We start from the raw sequence: 12,599 nt of genomic DNA on the forward strand, positions 1-12,599 counted from the left end.
TCTGCGCTTTCTTTCCTTGTCTCTTTTTTTTTAAAAAAAAACTCTCTATTTTATTCTTTCTTCCATTTGTTTGGATTTGTGAATATTTATTTCTATGACTTGTCACCCCCAAACACCACTATTTATTTTGTTGCTCAATTTTTTTTTGTGTGTGTGTGTGATTTAGTTATTAAGAGCTCTTTCAAAGAGTTTTTCTTATTCTTTCAACAGGACTCATTTGTTTTAAACACTTTTATACTTTCTAGAATCATATGATTTTTCATGTGTAGATTGTATATCTTTGCTCTAGTTCTGTTATCAACCACTTTAACCAAGAATCTTTCTTCATTTGGGAGGACATTTATTTTTTAAAAAACAATTTAAACATTAAACATTAGGCATTGTCATTGCAAGTGGGGATCATTTCTTCTAGAGCTAAGATTCTTTAATTTTTAAAATTTGCTGAACTGGGAATTGAACCTATGAATGTAATCTATTTTTAATTGCTGTCAATAAAAATTTTATTTGTTTTTTAAAAATCCAAATGCTGGCATTGTCCAAGACAATTTAATAGTTTTATTTATAATTCTTATCAAACTGAACTGCTGAAACTTGTAAACTGAAATGTTTTAACTTGAATTAGTGCTTTACATCCCTCGTTAGTGTTAAAAATTCACACAAATGATTACATGGAGAATGTGCTTAAGAGTCTCCTATGACAGGAAATATTTCATTTTCAAAAATATTTTTTTCTCTTTTTCTTGTTACTGGTAGTTCTGAACGTTAGATAATTTTTCCCACGTGGCCAAAAAGTACCTAAGTGCACGACTGTCAGTGAAAAACAGAGGACAGAAATCAGGTATTGGCAGTTTTTCTATTTTTATTTGTGTGTGAACCCAGGATTTTAAACACTTCTTTCGTCTGAGATATGGTCTAAGTTGCTAAGTTGCCCAGGCTGGCTTGAACTTGCTGTCCTGCAGCTTCAGCTAAGATCTTACCTGTCTCTCTGGCCTTGACATTTTGAAAATTCTTTAAAGTTTTATTCTCATTTGCTTTTCTAAACGCTAACATTTTGTCTCTTGTTCTATAAAAAGTACAATTCATGTATTTTATCTCTCATTCAGTTTGTGATTGATATCACCTCCCTGTGATGAATTTGTGGATAATGTTTATTTCTTATGGAGAATGTGAGGAAAATGTTCTCTTATGTTCTCTGTCTCCCAAGAAGAAGAAAAAACATAGAAAACATAGCCATTATTTCTTCTGATACTGATTGTCTCCATGTATGCCCATCAAAGAATGTAATGCCAAGAACATTCTCCCATTTGATGTTGTTCCATATGTCACTGAATTACTGTTCATTGTAAATTTTTTAACATTTTAATTTAGCTTCATTTTTTGGTATTGGGGATCGAACTCAGAGTCTTGCGCTTGCGAGGAAGGCAGTGGAACCACTGAGCTAAATCCCTGGCCCTAAAATTTATTTTTTCTAATTTTGTTTCTTGTGCCTTCAAGTTCACTTATTTATCAGAAGAAATCTTTGCATCAATTTACTGCATCATCTAGTTAATTTTTATTTGCAAGATACTCAGAGTGTTTTACATTTTAAAATATTTTAGATATATTTTTATATTTCATGTGTTTTAAAAATTATATTTCTTAAATTCTTGAACATATTTATAATAGTTCCTCTGCAATCCACATTTCTTAATTATACATTTTCTGCCATTTCTTGGTCTGCTTGTATTAATTATGTTTGCTACTATTTGCTATGATTTGCACATCTAACTTTTTTAGATACCAGTAACAATGATGGTGGTGAGTTTTAAACAGTATTGACTCTTGTTTTCCTGACAACTAAGTTATTTACAAATGATTTTTGTGCTTTTGAGCATTGTTTTTCAGGTTCATTAATATGGTACTGCAGTAGAATTTTCTCTAGAGCTGTCTGAACCTTACTCCAAATTTATTACTTTTTAATTGGTATTCAAGCTCTCAGCAAGGTGTCTTCACTCAGGATGAAAAGAGCCTTAAGGTTTTCCAATCCTGTGAAATCTTTGAGGATCACTGATCTTTTAACCCTTAACAGTTCTTTGTCTCATATTTCAGCCTCACATTGTGCATGCCTTATATGCAACGAGAGACAAATGGGGACTTCCTTTAGACTTCTTGATCCCCTTTTCTGCATGTATCTCACTTTACTAATACTTTAATCTGCATGCTATACCTGTATTATCTTTCTCAAGTCCTATTCTGCTCTCAGGAACTCAGTGAGATCACTATTATCTGCTTCAATTCTTCCTTCTTGAGATGTTGCTCAGAAACTGCCTTGAAGGTAAAATCCTGGACAAGTGATTCTTTGCTTACACCTTTCCTTCCATTTTGTCCTGGATTATAGTCTATTCCTGATGTTTATCTGAGGTCTACAAACTGTTGTGTCATATATTCTCCAGTTTTACAGTTATTCACTTGCCAGGTCTGTTAGTCCATTATGGAGTGAAACTAAAGTCCTTATAGCCTTTGTGGAAATTGTTCCTTTCTGTTAGTGATCTGTTAGTGTTAGCAATTACACAGAGTATGGTATAAGGAAACAGGACTATTCTCTATTATCTGTCCTTAAGAAATATTATTACACTATCTTGTCACATTCCCTATATTTGGCTATAAAATATATCTGAGTGCTTTGTGTATAGGTATGTATATTCAGTATCTGAAATGGAATTTATATTCATATATTCATATTTCACTTAATTAAATTCAATAATTAGGTTTTGGTGGATAGATAAAAGAGTGAGAATCATTGTTTTCCAAAATTACTCATAAATAGGTGTCAGATTTTGTTTATGTAAATAAACATTTAGTAAGTATACAGCAAGAATTGGGTTCAACTTTTTCCTCACATGCAATATGAAGCACTAGTTAAAACAAAGTAGAAGAAATAGAGACATTTTAATATAAATGAAGTACTTTTATTTATTATTTTACATGGTAAAATTTTTATTTTTCCTCCATGTGGTTTTTATAGGTTTTAGTCTTTTTTTCCTTTTATCTCAGGCTACAAGTCAGAGATTCAGAGAAAAATTCCTTAAAACAACCCTAGATCTCTATTATGCCATCAGCACCAACTTCTTACTATTATAATTCTCAGCACCATGCATGACTCACCATCTGGAGCTCTATGCCAGTGTGTTATATCTCTACCCCAATGTTCTGACCTGTCTTTCCCAAAATAAGATTTTGTCAAACCTTAACCAGCCTACATAATAAGAAAAACTTCCATTTTCAACTTTATTTTTAAAGAATTCCAGATTGAAGAAGTAACAATAATAAAAGAGAATATTTAAGAAGTGATCCTATTATGGCTTGTGCTTAGATGTCCTCCAAAAGCCTCAGGCAGTTGTATGTGGGGCTTTTTCAAAGATGGTTGGGTCTAGGTATGTGATGCTAGGATAGGATTAAGACTATGAGTGCTACCTGCTCTAACGGTGAGTATCTGGGATAAGATATAAGAGACAGAAAGAAAGTCATCACTTGTCCTTGCTGGTGGCTTGTTGCCTTCTGCTTTCTGCCTGTCCTGCTTTGCCCTGGACTGGCTCTCCTCTGCAGTCCTCCTCTGCCATCCCACCAGCCTTGGAGGCAGCCAATTATGAACCGAAACCTCTACAAACTGTGAGCTAAATAAACTTTTCCTCCTTTAACTTTGTTGTTGGGTCTTTTGTCTCAGCAACAAGAAAAGTAACTCAGATTGATCTTGACTTAATATGTGGCAAAGCTTGACATAAAACAGTCATCATTTGTGCAAAATAATTATTTCAGACTATTATTTCCACAAGAGAAAAGTTTCTCTCTCTCTTGACTTACAAGGCAGAATTTCCCCTCCCCTTGAGACATTTTATGATGGCAAATCCCTGGTGGTAAAAGCAAGAAGTTATAAAGCTGCTAATTTTATTGAGTGTCTTGGGGAGTGATCATTATTTAATAAAGCGTGAAGTATTGATGCTAGTGGAGCCGAACTGACACTCTAGAGCACTTGCTGGTGCCTACAACATGAAAATTAAGAAACCAGAAGCATGGGTTTCCTGCAAGACAGAAGCCCTCTAACATAGCATGTTTGCAAAGGTGAGCTGCTACTACCTTTTTGGAAGGTTTTCAATCACAGTTCAACTCAACCATGTGATATTTTTATAAAAATATTTTGTGGTAAAAACAATTGCTATATGTAATTGTAATATGTGTACATATAATTGCAATATTGATTTTAGTGGCAAAGCCAGTTATAACATCTGCCTTTAAAATATACCAATTCAAATGATTACTTATTATTTTATATAATTATTTAAGTCTCATCTAATTATATGCTTAAGTTGATTAGACTTATGAACTTCATTTTCTTCATCCAAATATCCCTTAGAATGACAATATACCAAAGGTATGTAATTGTGTTTCTACATATGCCTAAATTGTATTGCAGAAAAACTCAAAGCAATATGCTAAGTATTACATATTTAAGGGTGTAAGAAAAGAGATTTAGGTAACATAATTGAACTTTTTCTATATATTTATTTGAGTAGATTTTATATTTATACTATTTAATTATTTTGTATTTAGAGAATAATTGAAAGAAAAAAATAAAAATAAGATATTGACACTTTATGGCTTGTGTCTAGATGTCCCACCAAAACCTCATGAGGTCATAGGTGGGGCTTTTCAGATGTGGTTGGATCTAGAATGTGTGTATCTAAGATTAAGTGTGTGATGCTGGAATTAAGGTTGCGTATCCACCTGCAGTGGATCCTGATCTTCTACTCAGTGCTATGATGTAAGGTGAGAAGAAAGACTTAAGAGTGAGGATTAAGCATGGTTTGATCCCCAGTACCAAAAAAAAAGAAAGAAAAAGAAAAAGAAGAGTGAGATAGGCATCTGGGATTGCCAATGCCTGAGCAAACAGCAAAGGCCCTGAACAGCCAGAAGCATTGATATTTATTGGTGACACAATCATTATTAAACTGGGGTAAGGAGGCTATGTGTGGTTGCTAGGGATACATTGCTGATGCAGGCAAGGATTATAAAAGATGAGACAAAGCATTTTTGTGTCAGGAACAGGACAGACAAGATATAGGATGTAAGTAACAAATAGCCTTGTCTTTTTGTTAAAGGTTTTAATTCTGGCAACAGAATTTGGGTTCGAGTCACTGTGACCTTGGCTTTGGTTGGAGTAGTTTCTTAAAACAAGTCAATCATGGGATTAACTCTTTACAGCCTGTAATTCTTGCTGCCTGCTTTGGGCATAGTCAACTGGGTGGTGTGCCGCAGGTGTGTGGTTACCAAGTCCACTGATCATTTTGGCATAGTTCTGAGTGTTGGTAATGGGAAAGCCGATTGTGTGTGTGAGTGGTACCCTCCCAAAGGGCATGTAGCATGGATAGAATATGAGGGCATGAAAGAGGGCTGATATTGTGAACTGCTGCTTCTTTGCTGTTTTGCTGCCTCTGCCTGCCGTGAACTGTTTTTTCTCTGTGGTGCTTCTCTGCCATGCCACTCTGCTTCTTTGAGCCAGCTAATTTTTGGACTGAAGCCTCTACAACTGTGAGAGTCAAGATAAAACTTTTTTTCCTTAATTTTGGGTATTTTGTCTCAGCAATACAAAAAAGTAACTAAGACCTAATATATATCTATTTTGGGAGGGTATTGGGAATTGAACTCAAGGCCAGGCAGTTGCTGTACCACTGAGCTACATCTCTGGCCTGTAGATATCTAATTTTAAATTACATTATGTGCAAATATATGAAAAATATGTACAGTATTAAACCTCACAAAAAGATTCACTCTTAATTTCTTTTTTTTTTCTTTTGCTTTTTGAGACAGAGTCTCACTATGTAGTTGAGACTGAAGTGGAATTCATTATGTAGCCCAGGCTGGTTTTGAACTCATAGCGATCCTCCTGCCTCAGCCTCCCAAGTGCTGGTATTACAGGCATGCACCACCACACCTGGCAATTCACTCTTAATTTGAATTGCTTTTGGTGTCTCAGTTTTGAACACTAAAAGTAAGAATTACAGAAGTTACAGATCAGTAGTAACCTTAAGGAAGGCCTGCCAAAGCATATACCTTTGGTTATCCACTATCTTATATTTAGGTGTCATACAAGCACTATTTCATTATTTAAAAGCTTTCATTGAGTAGATATGGGCATGGATATCTCTAGCTTTGCAATAGATAAGATGACTTGCATTGGGATTAGAAATCAAATTTAATAGAAAACTAATATAGTGGTTTTTCATCTTTTCTTATGTTGTTTCATTTTTCTGTAATTCTGGTTATACAAATGTTCTGGGAATGTTTTCTGTGTATAGATTTTCTATGAAAATCACTAAATTTTTTAAAAAAACTATAATTATCAAAATGCACACTTCAATTTATTGCACATTTAATAAAATAGTGTTCTTCAACTATCTGCCCTGTTCTATGAGGATCATCTGCAGAGGAGAAATAACTCAAGCCATAACAGTGGGAAGCAGAGAGAGAGATAAAAGGAAGAAAGAGGGAAATACCCCTTCCAGGCTATGCCCCCCAGTGACTGACCTCCTCCAGCAGGCTTCATTCCCAGCATCACATTTTACTGATCAGTAGATTGATTCACTGATGAGTTATCACATGCCCATTATCCAATCATCTCTCCAAGAGCTCCACCTATGAGCACACAGACTCTCAGGGGACAATTAGATATAAATCATAACAAAGATCTACAATTAATCTACTAGTTTGTAGGTCATTCTTATATCTTGTACTTAGATGTTCCCCCAAAACCACATGCAGTGACAAGTAAGGTATTTCAGAGATGGCTGAATCTAGGGTGTGTAAGTGTGTGTTAAGGATGTGGTACTAGGCTTGAGTTATTTCTCCTCTGCAGTATCCCTCTGCCATGCCAGCCTGCCTTGAAGCCAACCAACCGTGGACAGAAACTGCTATAAACTGTGAGGTAAAATAAATTGTTTGGTCTTTAAGTTGTTGATGTCAGGTATTGTGCCTGACTGATGAGAATTTAACTAAGATGATCCTCATAGAACAGGGCAGATAGTTGAAGAACACCATTTTATTAAATGTGCAATAAATTGAAGTGTACATTTTGATAATTATAGTTTTTTAAAAAAATTTAGTGATTTTCATAGAAAATTTACTACCTGAAAAGTTTAATTTAAAATACTGGTAAATTAACAAGATGAATGAAGAGTAGAAATTATAGTATAAATTAAATTCTTAAATGAATTAAATGCCTAGTCTTCTGATAATAGTAATACTCATAGGTAGTAAATAAAGCATTAACAGAATTATAGGACTATGTTAACCACCCAGAACATTGTATTTTAAATATGTGAAGATATGCATTGCATAACACTAACTTGTATGTGATATTTAAAGATATTTGTATGAAACAATATCAGAGTGCTTATTATTGATTTAAAGATCCTTGTCAAAATTACTGCTTGAACAGATAATGTAAAAATAGCAGAATTTGATTGCATGAAACTACTATTCTCATTCACTATTTAAATGTATGACCATTACACTAGAGGCTTTTAAGTAAGAGAATCTTAGAAACTGGAAACACACCCAAGTGTATTTGCAGTCAAGATTACTGAAGTCTAAAACACAAGAGGTCGTAAAATGGTCACACAGACAGCAGAAGTCTTGATATATATTAGACTCAAATATGAAGGAGAAAACAGGATTTATCTTTGTCTTACTCTTAGTAGGATTGATGAGTTGTAGAAAGTGCTACTCACATGAAAACATGGAGAAGTTTAAGGTGCATTGCATTCTTTTTTGGTGGGTACTGGAGATCAAACATGGGTCTTTGTGCTTTCAAGGCAGGCAGCGGAACCACTGAGCTAAATCCCTGGTCCTGCATTGTTGTTCCTGAGTATTTCTTCCCTCCATTCTGTGAGATGAATATACCACTTGTTATTGGCATTTGCAATGCTTTCCCCTGGCTGGCTTGTGCATTTGTTTTCCAATATCAGGCCTAGCTGTGCAGCTTGCTTGGGTTAATAAAATATGAGTGAACTCAACAATATGTCAATTCTAAGCAACTTTGTTTTCTAAATATCTTTATTTAAAGTATGAACTTCAAATTACATGTTGAAACAGGGAAAATTTGCAGCATAAATGTAACAATTCAATCACATTACAGAATTTCTTGCTTAAGATATTATCTTTGATTAAATATTCATTGATTGAGAGCTTACAAGGCCCTGAAGTCACAGGATGAGCTTTTAACATTCTTATAGAAGTCACGGCAGAGATGAGGTGTTCTATCAAAGAATGCATACCCTTTAAAGCTATCTCCTTTGCCTGTCAGTCTCTCAGTGGTACGAAATGTGACTAACAGAGAAAAGAATCAGTAATTAAACAATGATTAAACAGGGAAAATAAACAGTCAAGATATGGAGAGGATATAATCAATACATGTTGAGAAAACAAAAAGGCAAAACTGCCCAGGAAGTAAAGCGAAAAGAAATGGAAAGTCAGGTCTGCAGACTACCTTTGCAAATCCCAGCGAGGAACATATGTACAGTGTAGTTTTGCAAGATGACACAGAAGTGAATTTCTAAAAAATGACTTGAAGATTTAAAGTGTTGTAATAATATATTTGATTTAACAAAACTTTCTATAGGATAGGATGTAAAGAGGAGAGATGAAATGAACAGTCTGCGCCCAAACTTTGATTCTCATGCCTGGCCTCTAACAGTGCTAGTTTATATACGGAAACAGTGCCAGTTTGTATACTGAAACAACCAGGTCAAAGATTTAAATAACCTTTGGGAAAATATGAAAAGAAATTCCAAAGATCAAGAAACAGTGAGTAAGGAAATGTTATTCAATAATATAGGCTACTTATGCTATATCATAGCAAGGAATTATGATAATTGAAGTTTGAGGAGAGTAATTTTGGTCATTAATCACTGGGAGAGATTAAAAAAAGGTAAACTTGCATCACAGGTGGCCAGTTGGCATAGCCTTAAACTTCTCTCCATGGATGTATTTAATGTGATTTAAACTGAAGGGGTACAGTGCATATACTGTATTAAAGTATCAGAGTACTCTATAAATATGTATAATTTTTATTTCTGTGTACCAGTTAAAATCAGTCTAATTTAAAATTTTTAAATGAAAAAAAATTTCTCCCTAAAATCATTAAAATGCCTACCATGAATGAAAAATTCCTGATTAGTAGAAAATGTAGTTTTCCACCATGGCAGTATTGAAGCCATTGAAATTTCTCTGAGGCATGATTATTGCTATTTGAAAAGGGCCCAGTACCCCACCGTGACAACTTAAAGAGTAGAAAGTATAATCTAAGAATATTATAGTGAACTAAGATATTTTCCAAGTATAAAATATAATTGACAGTGTCATTTGATTCTGCACTGACAGTGTTATAGTATTAATAACTATGAAGGAATGGAGCAAAGACAATGCAATGACTATTTCTTAAATCTGCTTGAAGACAAAAATCCAATCAATTAAGAAGGGAAAGGAATAAATATGAGAAAAGGAAGAAACAGAAACAGAACCAATGAAAAAAAAAATCTAACCACTGTGGTCTTCTTACCCCAAAGTATTTCTTGTCTAATCATGAGAAAAAAATGAGACAGATTCTAGTACAAGGACATTCTATTAAATTTTGGCAAGTAATTATCAAAGTTAAGACCATCAAATGAAAGCCTGAGGTGTTCTTGTTACAACCATAAGAAACCTAAGCAGACATGATAGCTGAACATAATTTAGAATCAGAGAAGGAATCCTAGAATAGAAAAGGGTATTAAGCAATAACTAAGAAGGTTAGAAAAACAACTTAGAGTTGATAATGATTATCAGTATTTATTCATTAAATGTAATATATCCATTATATTCTTTTATGATATTAATAATAGGGGAAACTATGTGTGGGGTATATGTAAAATCTCTGTACTATGTTTACATTTTTTCCAAACATAAAGCTATGCTAAACAATCAAATCTGTATCAAAGAACATTAATCATATCATTACTTATTTGGATGAATATTTTTCCATTATTATTTTGCTAAAAGAATGTTACATACAAATAATGTGTTTAAAATGATCCACCTTTAGAAATTACAGATAATTTCAGGTGTGTAGCTATCCTCCTGAATCTGTTTTACATTGATGTAATTTATTTTTCATATTTTATAAGATATTTAAATATTTTATGCTGAGCATAGTGGTGTATGCCTGAAATCCTAGCACTGTTAGAGGCCAGGCATGAGGATCAAAGTATGGGCCCAGACTGTTCAATTTAGTGTCTAAGGGAAATCCTAACTCGAAAAAATAATAGAAAATGGCAGATATTGTAGCTCAGTGTGTAGGGCTGGGGTTCAACTCCCAGTATGGAAAAAATACATTGTATTTTTTTATTGAAACTAGTTATTGATCAATACAAAGAAACAAATCATTTCTGGAAAAAGGCATGATGTACAAGCACAAGTACAGAATGCTATTTATAAAATATCTACTAAATACATTATATGTAGTATTTGGTCTGGATTTTGAGACTGTACTTTGTAAAAACCCAAAATATTAAAGAAGGTATTGTATTAGTCAGTTTTCTGTCACTGGGACAAAATATCTGACAACTGCTACTTAAAGGAGAAAAGGTTTAGTTTGGCTCACAGGGTCACTGGGTGTAGTCCATGGTGGTATGGCTGTATTTTCCATCTTTTGGTGAGCTCACCAACTTCAACTCATCATACTTCTACCTTTTTGAATTTAATCATTCTTTATTTGATACATATTAGACTTATTGAGAGTTTCTCTATAGAATATTTATCTCACACACATCACTTTGTAAGAATTATGAAAAACTAGAGTTTGAATGTAGTACCTATTTTACTTTATTTTATTCAAATCGTCTTTACTCACACAGCAATACATCTGTTTAAACCCTTAATTTACTTTAAAAATTTTGAAATAAATGTTTGCTTGTTATTAGCCATTTTACAGTATACAGGCATTATATTTGTGTAATTATTATTGTATGATATACAAATGAGGGATTTTTCCATGTTAGACTATTTCTAACAATATACAGTCGATGTTTAAAACAATTCTACTTCAACAAGTTACATAAATCATAACTATAATATAGACTGAAAGAAAGATAAAATTTCAGTGAAAGCCTTGCTTTCCTTAGGTATTTTTCAGTCTACAAAAACATGCAGCTTTTTTTGTGAGAAAGCAAAATTGATTTTATTTATAAAAAATTTTGACTTATGCTTCATAAGTCTTAGACTGAGTTATGATGCAAAAAATATAGAGAAAATAAATATATGCAACAGAATGCAAGAAGCCATAGTTTTAAAAATATTTTTCTATATTTTTACTTAAACATGAATTCATGGCATTTACAACTTAATAGTCACACACTCACATACAGGTTAGGCATTTTATTGTGAAGTATGGATCAAACACATCTCTTCAATGCACAGTAAGTTGTTTTCTTTTAACCTCTGTCTTTTTCTTATTCTGTCTCTCTTTCTTTTGTTTTTTCTTCTCTCTATCTCTCATTTACCTATCTCTCCCTCTTCCTCTTTTTCTCCTGCCTGTCTTTTTAATTTTCATTATAGACATTGCCCGGGAAATTGTATTGCCTGCTTTACATTTTTCTCAGTTATCCACTAAGTAAAAGAATCAGTCATTGATGACATGAAAACGAAGCATCCAAACCTATTTTGACTGTTTGCCGATTCTTTTCTTCCAGACAAAGTATTGACTTTTCAGTTACTCACCAATTTTTCATGTGCATGCAGCGGCAGTGATTCTCAAGAGAGAGAAAAACTTAGGTAGGCAAGAAAAATGTGTTGTGTGTAGTATAGGCTGCTGGACGTGACATTTCATATTGTAGAATATAAAGTTCCCATAAATTAAGCAGGGGAAAGTAGTGGCAGAGAGGAAAGCAAACAAAAAATAAACAAATGAACAAAAACCAATAGGAGTACATGCTTATTTTGAAAAATCTTTCCTCATTTCACAGCTACAGACAAATAGTATATTCACAAGAGGATGTAGTTTCAGACAGATGTGCAAAATAAGAATCTGAAGGAAATTAGGTCTTGCACATGGAGGTTTAGATAATAAATTATTCTTTGTATGCAACAAAAAGAGAAATGTCCAAGTAAACAAAGAGCAAAGTGTATAATAATGGTAAAAATGGTTAGCAATTATTATTATTACAATAGATAAGTAGCCACCAAATTTGCCTCTTTACTCTTTATTTCAGTTACTGTTTAAGAACTTTGCACGTATTAAACTATTTAGTTTTCAGAATATCTAAGAGGCAGTTGCCATTATAACCTCACTGTACAGGGCAGAAACCAGAGATACAAAGCATTCAATTAATTTTCCAAGGTTACACAACTTGCAACTATTTTGGAAATATTAATGTAGTACAGGGGACTTAAATTTGTTGCAGAGTGCTTGAACTCTCACCAGTCTTAGCTTATTTATATATGTGATTTTCTTAAAAGTTCATTCCACCAAATATAAGTAGTGCATTTTATTAGGAATCATAGTACATAGCTTTGTGCTATTTGAATGTAAA

The 12,599-nt window shown here is 33.4% G+C and overlaps 1 long non-coding RNA gene across 4 annotated transcripts in view; it reads left to right on the top strand.

Annotated features, from left to right (window-relative positions):
* The window catches only part of LOC104869927, a 78,179-nt gene that overhangs the window by 56,538 nt on the left and 9,042 nt on the right, over positions 1-12,599 (top strand). For 3 of the 4 annotated variants that reach the window (XR_782394.1, XR_782395.1, XR_782396.1), the window contains exon 5: positions 11,760-11,841. The exons of the other annotated variant lie outside the window; for it this stretch is intronic. This is a non-coding gene — a long non-coding RNA (uncharacterized LOC104869927). The remainder of the gene's footprint in view (positions 1-11,759; positions 11,842-12,599) is intronic. 4 annotated transcript variants of the gene reach the window in all.

This window comes from Fukomys damarensis, unplaced genomic scaffold, assembly GCF_012274545.1.
Source record: "Fukomys damarensis isolate Sample0158 unplaced genomic scaffold, DMR_v1.0_HiC HiC_scaffold_4, whole genome shotgun sequence".
Taxonomy (NCBI): Eukaryota; Metazoa; Chordata; class Mammalia; order Rodentia; family Bathyergidae; genus Fukomys; species Fukomys damarensis.